The 15,331-nt window shown below is 40.4% G+C and overlaps 1 protein-coding gene across 25 annotated transcripts in view; it reads right to left on the reverse strand.

The window, feature by feature from the left end:
- BBX (BBX high mobility group box domain containing) overlaps positions 1 to 15,331 on the reverse strand; it is a 138,293-nt gene that overhangs the window by 65,168 nt on the left and 57,794 nt on the right. Inside the window, exon 4 of one of the 25 annotated variants that reach the window (XM_050708474.1) lies at positions 12,529 to 12,636. The exons of the other annotated variants lie outside the window; for them this stretch is intronic. The gene's annotated coding sequence lies outside the window, so the exon portion shown is untranslated. The remainder of the gene's footprint in view (positions 1 to 12,528; positions 12,637 to 15,331) is intronic. 25 annotated transcript variants of the gene reach the window in all.

Below are 15,331 nucleotides of genomic sequence, written 5' to 3' on the forward strand. Positions count from 1 at the left end.
GGAGCAAATGCCTGCAACAGCCTCAGTCTGCATCACCTAACAACAGAAGTCTGACCGATTTGGCCCCAGCGATGGGAGGACTGAGGCCACAGCCTGACTGCAAACTACTTCCACAGCACGGTCCAGAAGCCTCCCCACCTCAGGCAACCTATCTACTCTATTCCCTATAACCCCTCTTCTTTCCTATAAAACAGTGCATAATTCATAACACGGGGAGATAAACTACTCCACTGCTATTTTTTAATACTTGTGTTTTCAAATATTCCCCCCTTCCCATTTTGGTTATTTAAGTTCTCTTAAGTTTTGACCTATGTTTCAAAGCCCTTTTTTGGTCCTGACTTTTTGTTGATGTCTCTCACAGTCCACATAGGACTGACATTATGAAAAATGTTTTTCTTCTCTATTAAGTTGCACAGAGCTTTTCCTCTTAAAACAAATAAAAAGAAAGCTGACATGGTGTGATGAACTTGTTTTCTTTTGGACTGCTTCACCTCCCATACTATTACCCCCACACTGCATGGGTATTTCTGCCACAACTGCTGATGGACTCACATACAGTCATCTAATTATGAGAGGAGCTGTCCCATCCAAAAAAACATCTAATGAAATGGAAAACACATCTAACATGAACAATTTCATTTATTTTTTTGCATGGAAGATTTTGGCAAGACATGCTATAACTACGTAAACAAGATATTCAATGCTCAAGTGAATGCATGTATGATTAAGCGACAGTGCAAGTCTTACTGGAATTAATTACTTGTTGAATGGCAAAACATCAATGGAATCCATTTACTGGAACCTTCAGATTCGACTGATTTATCCATTTTTTTCCCTTGACATATAATCAACAGCATGTTAGTTTCTTGTTTTGTATGGAAGAAAAGGAGCTGGCAGAGAGAAGTAGGCAGAAACATCAACTCCTGCTTTCCCTCTCTGGGATCCCCGAATGCTGGCATGTATCCCTTTGGAAATGGTTTGGATCCTACAAAAACTGAAGCATGTGCTTAGGCTTGGCAATTAAGCGGTTCTGGGGAACTCACAGAACAAGTCACGGGCAGTCTCTGCAGGATCTGTGGCTTAAAAAGTATAAAATACACACAGCACTCCAAGTGCAAAGTTTGCAACAACAGGAACTTATGAACCATATCACAAAAATGTAACTAATTCTACAACATCACTAAAAATATCATACATCTTTTAAAGCAGATTTAGTAACTTCTAGAAGTTAGCAAGAGGAATATTAAAGCCAGCTAACAATATTTTACAAGATACTTTTTGGCTTCAGCATGATAGAGTGGCAGACATAGGGAAAAAGAAGGAATATACCAAAAAAGACAAGACAAGAGTATGTACAGCTTTGCTTGAAATAAGCCACATAGGCTTTATAACATCACCAGAGGATTCCTGTCAAGGCTGATATTCATGATCCATTGACAGCAAGATACACCTTCAGAGAGATGTTCTACACATCTGTACCTTCAGTGCAGATACAGGTCAAATGCTACTGAGGTACTGCACCAATAAAAAGATTTTAACCATTTTTTTCCCCAGATTTTTTGTGCTGGCTATTATATTTCCTTTCTGGTCCTGGAAATGTTAATCAAAGAGTCACAATTTTCTTGAACGTCTTATACATATGTATACTTAATAGGGGTTCAGAGGGGAAAAAAACAACACAGCATACCTGAAGAAAAGAGCTGGATGGGGGAAAGAGGTGGGGAGAGAAGAACGATTGCTTAGTTTTTTATGACATACATTTTTAATTCAATTATGTACCTGCAAGTCTTCCTTTTTTAAATATTCATTAGCAACAAATGCTTTATTACCTTCACTAAGTTTTGCTTTTCTCTTATATTGCTCTGTTATTTACAAAACCTGGCAGATAGGTGACTAACTTCTTCATTCCTAATTTCGGGACTACCTTACCCCACGGTTGATCTGTCACTCAGAATTGTGCTAGCACTGAACAGGCTGCACTTACCAGGTGTTCCCCACGCTATACCCTCATATTTCACCAACACCAAACTCTTTAAAAAGGCCCTAAAACTAACAAAGCGCTGCAAGACACATGGCGTAACAGAGGCTTAAGGCAAGAAATCCAAGGTCTACACAAGCTGAGTCACAAAGACCTGAACTGCAACTGCAACACAGTCTCTGTTGGAAGGCTCTCAGCACAAGGCCTGATCTTCTGCAACACTCATTTCCATTTGGACAGTGGAAATGAATTTGTTTTCCTGTTACCTTAAAACTACTTTTCCAGGAATCCAGCTGGGTCTCTGCTAATTCCATATAGGTTACTGGCACAAAGCAGCAAAGGGAAAAATTCAAGTGGATTTTCCACACTTTTTTTTTTTTTTAAACACTATCAAAATTCTCTGTTACTTTATAAAAAAAGAGTGACTTTATAAAGCCAAGAGTGACAAGAGGAATGAACTATATGATACTAATGCCTCGGTGTTTTGGGGGCTACGGAGCCTATGAAAGGAGCTGTGTCAATAAAGAAGCTGCAGACTAGGCAATGAGGTCACTTTCTCACAGGTCTACTGGGTGGAATAGGTATTTGAATTACCAAATAAAAGGAGATTGCTGGTGGCAAAATGACACCAAAGTGAATACAAAAGGGTTTTATAAACGTAAATTTTTTTTAGCTCTGGAATAACTGAACCAGAGTATTTCTGTAATGAAGGACAAAACCTAGTCGGTACTAATTACTGACCAGTCAGTGAACGTATTCTTTATTGTTTCACAGCAGAAAGCCATTAATGAGCTTTCTAACTTTTGGAGATGTGATGGCTTAATGGGGGACATGCTGAGACTCAGCGGAGTTCTGCTTGCTGGCAGAGGTTTGGGATAGGCTGTCACCACGTGCAATGCTTTGCAACACAGCAACAAGTCAGCAACAAGTCTTACTTAATTTTTAATGACACGCTCTTCCTTCTCGATAAATGATTTTAAACTACTCCTTATTCTCTTGGAAAGCAACTCAGAGTTGAGTTGTTTTTCTCAAATACATAAAATTTAAACCCAAGCCCACCAAGAACATCAACACACCTGATATCAGGATGACTTAATTAAAAAACAGGGGGAATAATTGTGTAACTAAGGTTCACTTGCCTTTTTACGTGGATTTCTTTTAGTTTTGGTTAATGTTGGCATTGTTAATCCTTCCAAGCTATCAGTCAAAACAGTTGTAAGTGCATTTGAAATGCTGGCTCTCTACAAATCTGCTTTTAAAATGGAAGCCACACGCCGACAGCAAACAGACAGGATGGAACAGCAAAACCTCACACTACTTTCATTTACTACATGGAAACATTTGCCTATGCTGTGCCAGGAGTACTCTGTACTGATGTGCTTGTGTCACCACTTCAAGCAACTGTGTTATAAAAGATATTAAAACGAACATGAATCTTTCCATGAGGTTTAAACAAACAAACAAAAAAATGCAGCTTGAAAAGTTAGATGTGTGATCTACAGCAGTCATAAAATGACAGCTGACTTCAAATAATGATTTCAGTGTTTTTTTCTAGTTTTCTAGTTTTCTTCTCTTCCTCTGTAAAAGAGGATCAGAAAAAATGCAATAAAATAATATTTTGCTTTGTAAGGAGTTCTTTAGGAACATCCTCATTAAAATAAATGAAAGAGGGGTAAACTCTCTCTGTTACAAATATTCCCTTCAAAAGGCAAAACACTTAGGAACTGGATGCTATTCCTACTGTCCATGAGTAAACTGACCAGGAAACTAAAATTGTGGCTTTCGTTTTGTTCACCCCCACCTCTATTTACACGTGTGGTTTTTTTTCTCCTCCAGTCTGAAGGCCAGGTAAAAGCCACTTATTAAGCAAAACCCAATCAGTACAAGTATTTTAAATCTGTCAGCACTGGAAGGTAACAACTACTAGGCTTGAACGAATCAACTCCTCACAAGGAACACAAGGAACCTTCAGGAAGCAAGAAATGGTTTGGGAAACAGTCAACCTTTTATTTTCTACCATTCTTTATCCTAAATACAACCTCTGGAAGCAGCTGGGAGTTCAAGAACTATTTACGCACTTTTAAAACACAATAGCAAAATGATCCCATGATAAACAAAGACTTTTCAAACACACTTGCCGAGTAGGGGCACACCAGGTCCTGCCATATTTTGGATATGGCTTTTAACGAAGCCCTCAGGGATCCAATGGCAGTCCACCCCTTTGCTACCACTTCCACGCCAAGCCAAACACCCGACAGCCACTCGTGAAAGCGCACGCAGGCGGCCAAGCCCTGCTCTGCAGGCGAGCATCGGGACAGTACGGACATGGAGATAAAGAGGGGGTTGAAAGGAGCATCTGGGGCATAGGTTTGGGCAGCTTTTCCACAGCCACACGGCAAAAGGGGAAAGGGAGAGCAAGGACTGCAGGTCAGCCTGCAAACCATAGGCTGGGCACACATGCTGTTTTCAGGCTGCTGTGCCCGGGTGCTGACTCCCTGCTCACATCGAGCCACAACTGAGTGCTTCAGAAAGGGAAGCTGTGGCGAATACCTGCTACAGGGAGGTGGGGGCACTATGACGGCTCTTGGAGCAATGCCCTCACTGCAAGCCCAGGGAGAGCCGGTGAGGTGCCTGAGGTGCTCCTGGGACTCTGGGAGAGGGATGAAGCTGAGCATGGGTGGAAATGAAGCCCAGGGAGAAGGGGAAGGGTGTCAATGTGGGCCGGGAGGGAGCTGGAGGTGTTTACTTCCAAATCTGCCCCGGCCTTGGGCGGGGGGTAGGGGTGGTGGTTCTGGCAGTTCCCCATATGTGCAGTGGGGAGATGGAAATCTCACCCCTAAGGTCCACGCTTTTAAATGTAAACCTCCCCACTGCCAACAGCTACACGATTGAAAAAAAACAAAAAGCAGGTAAAGCGGCTGAGCCACCCAACAATTTCCATGCCATCGCCTTCGGGGCACGGCTCACTGGGGCAGCTGAGGGGAGCGCTGCTCCTCTCCCCGGTGCCACAAAGCTCTCGTGCACTGAATGGGAGAAGCTGCCTTGCATCACTAAGTTTGAGGGGTGCAAATCATTAACATCTTTATTGGAATAGCAGTAATGCCTCCAAACAGACACCCCCAGAAGTATGTAATTTAAACGATTTAAAACAACCAGCCATAACTGCACCCTTCTTTTGTGTTAACATCTTTTACCAGACTGCGTGGCTTTGTTCCACAGTCACGTGTCAAAAAGCTCTTGTCTGAAGACTTATGTCTTAACCAAAGCAGGCCTTTTTTTTGCCTTGAATTTAAGATACAGTGGGACATTTACTATTACAGGATTCATTTTGGCCTTCAGCAGCTGCAGAGGCAGAAATAACAAAACAAACAAACAAAAAAACAAACAGCTAGTCACAGGCCACAGCTAAACCTGCTGCAGTACCACATTACGGGGACCTCCATGACCCCGCTGGTCAACACCTCTGGGTCACGAAGCGCAGGGGATGGATTCTGGAAGCTCCTTCAGTTCCTACTTTTTGCTGCCAGACCAGGACAGAGAGCGAACAAACCCTGGAAGGTGAGCAGAATAACACCTGAAATTCAAAACAAAGGCACGGCAGAACCCAACCTGCTTTGCGCTGCTTCTTCCCACAGAGTGGAGAGGGGGGTAACATGCTCCAAAAGCCCTCTGCTGACGCCAGAACCAGTTATCAGGAACAACACACTTTTCCTCCAGGGACACGGACAGACTGTGAAATGCAACCACCTCCCAGGCGAGAGACAAGTGCTCGTCTGTAGAGCATTGCGGACCATAGCAACGAGGCAATCCAAAAACCACTTTTAGCAAACTAAAGCAGGGAGAAAATTCACGAGACCAAAGAGTTGCCCAACAGCAATGAAAACAGGCAGTCAGAACTGAAACACCATTCCACGCAATCCCAAAAAATCTGCCTGGTGCGCCTGTGTGATACTGACTACCTGAGCCCAATTAAAGAGCAGCTTTTCTAGACAGACAGCTGTCATTCCTGTGCTTTGCTGCTATTTTAACGTCACATTACAATGAAAATCTTTCTGTTTTGTTAACTGAATCACTAGAGCTTCCCTCTAGCTTTTGCAAATCACTAAACAGTTAATCTCAGCATAAAGAGCTTTACAGCCAGTGAGATCACAGGTAAAAATGGCCATAGGAAATACTTAATGAATTTCGGTGCATGTGTACTCGCATCATCAAATTCCCAGGAGGGCATCTGTAGTTCAGCAAAAGCTTCCTCACCGACAGGCCCCCTCGGATAAGAACCCAAAATCAAATTGAAATTTAATGTTAACAAGAGGGATGGCTTGGCACATTGCTCAGAGCCTTCGAAGAATGAGATCCTTTGATTGGTGAACGGGATTACAAAAAGCCGATCTTTTTGATTTGCCAATCTGAAAGCTTTACTTTCATCTTTGATTAGAAGGCATACAAATTGCTCTAGGGTCCAATCATGGCAGTAACACAACCGAATTCTTTTGCACAGTGCAAAGCAGCACAAATGAGGAGATGTTACTGCTGCAGACATCGCAGGGTGAGAAGAGCTGAATAGGAAAATTGTTCGACTCTCCTTTTCACCTCTTGTTGATTGTGTCCTAGTGTCTTCCACAAAAAGCAGACAATGTGGCTGTGTCCATCGCTACTGTAATCCATTCTAAGGTTTACCATGTGCGCAACGAAGCTTTCATAATAAAATTCAGTCATAATTGCTACCAGTGTCAGGGGAACCATATACAGCTGTGTAAGCAAATGGAAGAATTAGTCCCTTAATACATATTTAATAGGCCATAAAACATTCTTGCACAACTGAGTATTACAGTTTATCTACTTTTGCTTTCTTCAACTCACGTACAATAGATTAAGATGGTTGTCCAAACAACCACTCGAAACAGCTACCACCCACTGCTCCTACGGAAGAGGGATCAAGATAAATGAATGGCTACAGACAGTACTTACTCAGCTTTGCTCATCTTCCAATATTATTAGCTCATAAATCATAATAATGCAACTCATGCATATCAGAAACAACAATAAAGAGGCTACATGGAGTTTTCAAATAAAACAGTCTTCTGCAATGATCACTGACAGAAATACCACAAGATTCACTTGATAAATAAATTCCTAGCTACCATCTTATTTTCTGCAGGACCAAATTCTCAGTCTCCTTCCACCCTCTCCCCCTACCAAGAAATAAAATGGGTAAAGTGGAAAAATGATGTGCCTTTGGAGTTGGCTCCCTTCCCGAACCCACACCCCCAAAGACTTCTGGGTTGATTTCCTCGCTATTGACCTGCGCTAATATTAAAAGAAATGTTAAAGCAATGACACTTTGTCAAAATAAGTTGTATGTGTCTCAATTCAGGCATAATACAAGAAATGTCAGGACAGAACCAAATTGTTAAGAAGTTAGATATAAATAAGTAGAAACCAAAACAAATTTGCATATCTTTTTCAGTTTTACAGGTATTCTTCTTTCTAGGTTTTACAGGTATTCAGTTTTACAGGTATTCTTCTTTCTAGGCAGCATTTTAAGCATCAGGAACAAGCTTTTAAAGCAGGCTAGATTCCTTAGTGCAGTGGTTTAAGTGAATCGCAGAAGGAGATACAGCTAAAGGAATTTCAGTGTTGTTTTTGAAAATAACACCATCTCTCACAGCTGTGCAGATCCACATAAAATCTACCAAAATCTGTAATGATTTTAAGAGCTGATACACCACCTCAATACCCAATTTTCAAGTGCCATCTAGTGGTTATGTTCATTTTTATTTCCATTTGATATTTAAAAATAGTTACATACTAAATTAAATTCTTTAGAGTTTGTTATTCTTATCACTTACTATGTTATGTGACTCTTGGTTCTGCAATGGTAAGTAGATGCATAAACAAAGCCTAAGTTTAAGCATTCTGGTGGACTGAATTTGGGCCAGAAGACAGCTGTTTTTAGGACAAAGGAACTAAAAAGAAGGGGAAAAGTTATCTATAGAAACTAAACAAGGCACATGAATGACTTCAGACTTGTGGAAGAAACCAAGCTATCTTGAACAAGTCTGTTCTATCACGAACAAGTCTGTTCTTTTCCAAAGAGGTAGTTTTATGCCCTAAGCTATAGTTGTCAGGTACTGAGTTATCCATAAAAATCTCTCTTAAATAAGCTTCAGACTAAACCATCAGAAGCAAGCAAGGAACAAGCCAAAAGCACACTCAATAATGTTACAAAAATGCATCACTACCTTGAGTTATGCTGAACATAGAAGTCTCTTCGAAGAAGAAAGAGACTTATTTTTAATTCATTGAAAGACAACCACATGATTCAGCCAAGTCCACTTCAAAGGACCTAAAGCTATGGATTTGACATGGGCAGCACGTGAAGGACTTAAGGCAAATATTTTTGCATCTTTCCCCTTACAAAATTTATATATATTTTATTTCCATGCACAAAAATCATTATTTCAAGAAAAGGGAAATAATGAAGACTACATCCATAGCCTGCCCAGGAATGGAGCTTCCACCGCCTCTCTGGCTCCTGCTCTATCACCCTCATGATGAACGTTATTTTTTCTTATGCCCAACAAGAATTGCCCTTGCTGCAATTTATGACTGCTGCCTCTTGCCTGACCTTTCATTGTACATCTCTAAGAAGAGCCTGGCTCCACCTCCTTTGCAACTGGCCTTTAGATAGCTAGTCAAGTGGAGCCTCCCTCAGCCTTCTTTTCTCCACTCAAACACCACCAGCTCTCACAGCCTGGTACATCACGCGCTTCAGAACCAACCACCTTGGTGGTCCTTGACTACACTCCCTCCAGTTCATTGCTGACTCTTGGATGTGGGCCCACAGCCTCAGAATCGCAGAGCAGGAAAACTGCTTCTCAACCTGCTGGCTCCATTCTTGCATGTACAGCCCAGCCCGCAGTTTGCTTTGACTGCTACAAGGCTGTACTGCTGACTCCTGTTCCATTTGCTGCCCACTCGTGTCTTTTCTAAAAAGCTCTTTTCTACATTCTGTTTGCTAAATTTCCTGGGGTTCCTGCTGTCCCACTCCTCCAAATTTCTGAAGTACCTCTGAACAGCAGCTCTGCCCTGTAGTACATCTGCTACTCTCACCAATTTGGTGTAATCTGTGACTTGCTGAGGGATGCAATTCAATCCCTTTGTGTCATTAACAAAAATATTAAAAAAACACTCGGGAGCAGTATCAGTACTTGAGGAATACCACCTGTAACTAACTCTCTGCCAGTCCAACACTGAACCACTGGCTCATGCCAGTTTTTAAACACCATGTAATCTGTCCATCCAGTCTGAATCCAGTTTGGGCCCAGGGATGCCAAGGAAAGCCTCAAAGAACTTGCTACCATTGAAGTAAACAACCCCCCCTGCTTTTCGCTTATGTGCAGTCTCTCATCCCCATCACTTCATGACAGAAGGCCATCGTGTTGATCAGGCACAATTTGCCCACAGTAAATCCGTGCTAGTTGTTCCCAGTCACCTTCTTGTCCTTCACGTGCCTGGAAATGACTTCCACAAAGACAAGTGCCACAATCCTCCCAGGGACTGAGGCGAGGCTGGCCAGCCTGCTGTCTCCTAGATGTTTCTTTGTGCCTTAGAGCACAATTAGACACCCCAGGGTCCGATTTCTACCTCATTCATGATCCATGAAAATGATGACACTGTTTTATTTGACCTGTAATAACCTGAGATTACAGCCATGTTACCACGTTTGTCAGTAATTCTAAATGCAGAAGAGCTGGAAATACCAGCAGCTGGAAAACAGGTAGCACGGCTTGTTTGGCACAACCCTTCCTCTGTTTTTTTCAGAAAGCTGTCCAGTACTATAAATCCAAGTTTGCACACATCTTCCCCTCCTCCCCCCAAATTAATGAGATGTAAAATACAGCAAGGCATTTCCATCACATTTGGAAATCTGAGTCGAATTCAGTGCAAGGTTTTCTTTGTATTTTGACAAGAAGTTTATGTTTCAGTTGAGGGCAGAGCATGCAGTCATTGTGATTCTAAGGAAACTCCTAAAAACTCTTGAGTGAGCAAGGCAGCAAGAGTAAGTGAGTGAGCTTGCCATTCAAGTTGTATGTGCAATTTAAGAGTAAGATAAGAGCCTGGCACCTGATAAACAAGTTATTTCTAAAATCCAGATGTTGAACATCCTCACAGATTTGCTGTGGATAGACAAGTTTTGACTATGCTCTAGTGCCTTAAAACAAACAAGTCTTTCCTGATAATCTAGGTCCTTGATGAGGTGGTAAGCAATTGCAGATGACCCAGCATGATTTACTTATCTAACACTTACTGGAAACAGTGAAGATGTCCAAGGACCTTCATTCAACAAGTTTGGGCAAGACTTTCCAATTCATATTTCCACTATAACTCAGTTTAAATTGCTCTGTTTTATCATAGTTCAGAGTTTGGAAGAAAATAGGTGGCAGGTCTTTTAAATACTCTGGAACTGCTGAGATGTATTAATTTGGCAGCAATCTCTGTGACACATGTGACTTTCAGAAGCCTTATGTGGAGACTCAAAGGATCTCTTTACAAAAGACTAACGTTAGCCAACTTCTAAAAATCGAACACCTAAAATCAACAGGGACAGTTCTTTCTATGAGCAGTCAAAGTTTGCCCTGAAACTTCCTCAGGAAGCAGAAAAGAGGATTTCTTTTCTTTTTAAAACTCTTTAAGTGCTGGGGCACTACACTAAGAAATACAAAATCCTCTCAAACCTGGCTGTAGATCCGTGCATATTAAATGATGGGCTCTTAATGAAGCCCTCTCAGAATGGGTGGATTTCATAGATATGTGAATGCCAAACACGTTCCACTCATTAAGCAATAACTCAGAAATCTCCGTCACTGAAAATCTGAGTAGTCCTTTATCTTTTGATGCCTGTGCATAATGCAATACAATTAGCAAGGCTGGATACTTTTAACCATTTTATAAAAAAGAGATCTTAAAAAATCTCGAGAAGAAAAAAAGCTCTTAATATAGCAACCAACAAGCCACAATTCATTTAGGCTTTCACCACTCAAAAAAAATTGCTCTTATGAGTACTCAACATTTTCAAAAGCCTGGGGAAACTGATGGGTTTCTCTGAACACTTTGGCTATCAATAATAGCAGGCTACTGTGGACGAGAAAATACTCGTTCCTCAGCTTATAGTTCCTTGTGTTCTAGTAGAAAGCACATCCTCCCACCCACACTATGTGCATTATCTACAACCTGAGCTACTCCACTGATTTATACTGGGATATTATGGTAAGGGAAAGAAGCAGACGTAAGTGTAGATGTGCCAAGCTATCTGCTCAATCCTACCCTCTTCATGTTACTACATTAATGCAGCAGGGGAATTTGTTTAGTTCAGTAGACTCTTAATGATATTGTTTTCTCCATTAACAGTCCTGATCTCTTGCTCTTTGGGCAACACCACAGCATCTCAGCAAAGTTACACTGCAAATAGCTTAACAACTTGCTCCCAGAATAAAAATTTTTTCTATGGATGGTGAAAAGTGGAAGATGAGCTATCAGACACTTCTATGCTTCAGCATCTTTTCTACTTCTCTGTTTTCATTGTGTCAGATTAAATGACTCATTGCAGTCTGAAAGAATAAAACCTGATTTGTGAAAGCTGGCTTTTGGTAACTCTTTCTGACATTGGCATTAAATACCTCAGTTTGCCTTATATCACAGTTGAATTATGACAAGTCAAACATTTGGCTAAAGCTTAAGAAGAGCAAATGAGTTCTCATCATTGTAAATACTCTCAGTATAGGAGCAAAATCAGCTTAGAGGAAAAAAAACACTCTACTTCCAAAGCAGCACTTCCAAATTACCTTGAATTCACACTTCCACTGCACAGGCCTACCACTAAAGAAAAACAACAACAACAACAACAACAACACAAGCCACAAACCAGACTGTGAGCACAAACAGAATCCCTAAACATGAAGGCAAGGTACTCAGTAGAACATTTACACTGAAATATTTCCCCAAAAAGCGGATGCCTCAAGACAAGCCACAGTAGCAAAGGCAAACTTCCAGTAACAATGCAACTAGCTAGAAGGAAGAAAAGAAAAAAAAAAGCTATAGGGAAACATGTACTGTAAGCACTGCTAACTAACACTGAAGTCTGGGAAGAGAATGCTACCATATAAAACACATGGGTTCCCTCTACTGCCAGGTCCCATGGCCTGGGATTCTGCTCTTTTTGTTCATTATGAACATCAGGAGTGTGCAAAACAGCATACTTTTGAGCTTCTGTTGTTGTCAGCTGTTCCTATAAATATATGTATATATATTTAATAATAAAGCCTTATATACCTCAAGAATATTGAGTATAATTCTAAACTGGAATAGCTGCACTCAAAAAGTGCTGTCATGAAAAGAGGATCTCAGCCTGCATTGTTTTACCATATCTCCTTTTGGCAAGGGTTTCTGGAGAACCAACAAGAAAGCACCAGAGGCCAATAAAAACTGAAAGAAGAAGTCATCTTAGTTAGAGTTTAAACTTTGGGTTCTCATTTTGTTTACATTATTACCTATTTAAAACTCACAGTTGTCAACCAACAGTCAAAGAAGAAGTGGCGCAATGAAAAACACACCAACAGTCTGGCTCCAGCTGGGCGGTGAAAACTGCTTCTGGAGTTCTGCAGTGGAAAAAACAAAACAGCAAACCTCCAGCCAACATAAAAAAGCCACTTCACAAGTAAACCACACCTCAAACAAGATTGGATGGTTAAGATTACAGGTAGGCATTATGGTTTTTATCTTCATATCTTTATGACCACAGAGAAACAAAGGTGGGAATACTGCTATTCCCAGTTCTTTTGATCACTACTGGGGAACTCGGTTGATTGTTTAACACGTAAAATTGAGCTTTTGTAAATGCCTCCGAAGTTTTTATGAGCTTTATAAAATACATTCTTATGAAGAGATTCCTAGATGGAAATACAGATATGTGCTCAGACATGATACATCTACCTCTATGTATGTATGTATGCTAGGTCACGAATTCAAGGTTTACAGCTAGCTACTCTGCTACCAGCCAAGTAGAATCTCCATTTGTGCCTGCATTTAAGGTAAAATAGAGCTTACCTAAATGAAACTATCAGTACAGACCTATTTCTGTGAAGAGAACAATTGCTGATGAAGCCCGTTCCTCTCCATTTAAGGACTAGATCTCTTCAAGTGGAGGAGAATTTCCTGGTTTCTCTTCCAAGAGACACAGTAATGACATGAAGATTTTCCCTCTTAGTAACAATTTAGTGAACAGTTAATTATCAATTAAAGAATCGATCACATCAAAGTAATTGTAATGATGCAGCAGTCGCATATCAGGGAATATTTCCCACTTGCTGTAATTTTGTTTTCATCACCTGTGGTCAACCTGCCTTTAGTTTTCCTCCAAAGCCAATCTCTGTTTCCTGTCTGCATCGGGAACCGCTGAGGCTAGGTACTTTTAAGCTGCAGATGAGAAGAACAACCACCCTACACCTTCTTACCTTCCTGCAGAGAACTTGCCCATTGCAAACAGAAAAATTACGTGCCCATCAACCCTCCTTCAGGATGTCTCCTGAAGTCCTAAGTTGGTATGTCTGTTTTACAGAGAACTCTAGACTTGAATTTACTCCAAGTTCAGCTTCAAAAAAAGTTAGTGAACAGTCCAATGTGTGAGAAAACGTTCCCTTTTTAATTAAAAAGACCATCCATTGAAGTATTTTTCCCCTAGCATTTATTATATTAGAATGATATATTTACACACAAAGTTATAGACAATCTTTTATCTGCAATAAACACCACACCAAAAAAAATACAACCCTGCAACATCACCTCTCTGGAGAAGAGATAAGGAATCAAAACAAACAGCTTTTTTTTTTTCCTGTCTTGTTTTCCTAAGGAAGTCCCATAAAAATTTATAAGGCTACACTAAGCTTAGACTCAAAAATAATTTTAATCAGCATGCACAAGAGATGGCACTACAGATAGACCATTACTGAACTACTGATTGCCCTTGTATTCAAAGAGTTTTCCTAATCACCCTCAGACGATTTGAGATTGTGCCTTCATTGTTGCACGGAAAAGCAAGGTTTACGATTCCAGTAACAGCCTACAAATCCTGTGCTAGCCTACAGAAATTAAGATTTCTTGATGGAAAAGGAAGATCCAGAAAGCAAAAATTGACAGCTTGTATGATGCTTGGAGACCCCCCCCTAAAGCTACCTTACAGGGGGGTTCAGAACATTTCTTCACCATATAGAATCCACAGCAAAGCCGAATGGCACACTAATGAAAGGGCCCATGATAAATATTTAGATTTTTAAATTCATGTTTTGCAGAATCTACAACATGGACGAGCATCTTATGTGCTCCTTGAACAGGTATTTACTGAAGAAAAACTTAATTTTTTCAACTCCTCCTTGATAGAGTTCTAATGTAGTTTTTGTTGCTTTGTACTATAAAGACATAAGGGAATTCAGATTGTTTTTAAATGATCTCACTAGAGAGAGTAAATAATACGTAATTTGCCAGAAATTAGAATTTTACTGCTGTATAATACATATAGTGAAATAATGTCTAAATTGAAATAGCTGAGATAGAGTTTGACATGCACAATTTTCAGGTTTTGAGGTTCTATGAAACTTGTTACTTTATTGTACACACATTTACAAGACTGTGCAAAAGGTTTTTTTGTTGTTGTTGTTTTTAATATACCCTCAGAGAGAAAGACAGACTTCTCAATTATGAATCACTTAGATAATTCATGACATTAATATCTGGCAAGACGGATCTCAGCAGACCATTTATGCTGCAGCCCGCTAGAACTCAGTGACAAAATGTACTGTATGAAAGCTCCACAACAAAGTAAAAGCCAGTTACATCACCCAGCAAGTGTTTAGTATTTGACATTTTGCTTTCTCAAGATTACCTGAGTCATGTAAGTTTTCATAGGCAAGTATGGAAATTCGTATCAGCAGACAGACTTCTAGAATTTCCTACTTGTTTAGGCTATGGAAATTACATTGCTTGTAAAAGAGTAAGCCCTTATTTACCCAGGAACTCACATTAGTAGGTTGAAATAAGAATTATAAGCATCCAAGTTGGTTTTAGTCTAATGGTTGTGTATTTTCAGTTAGCTTAGGCTGATTCTTCAACATCACAAAGCTCAAAGGATGCCAAGGGAATAAAGCTGTACCGAATGTTGGAATTTACATCCAAGACATATGTGCCTGTTAGTACGTCACAAAAACTGGACTGATTTCTGATGGAAGAAGCCTCAAGGCTGAAGGCTCACAAGACAAATCATTCAGAGAGTTCATTATTTTGATTTAGGTTAACAGATTT

The sequence above is a fragment of the Cygnus atratus genome, chromosome 1, assembly GCF_013377495.2.
Source record: "Cygnus atratus isolate AKBS03 ecotype Queensland, Australia chromosome 1, CAtr_DNAZoo_HiC_assembly, whole genome shotgun sequence".
NCBI lineage: Eukaryota > Metazoa > Chordata > Aves > Anseriformes > Anatidae > Cygnus > Cygnus atratus.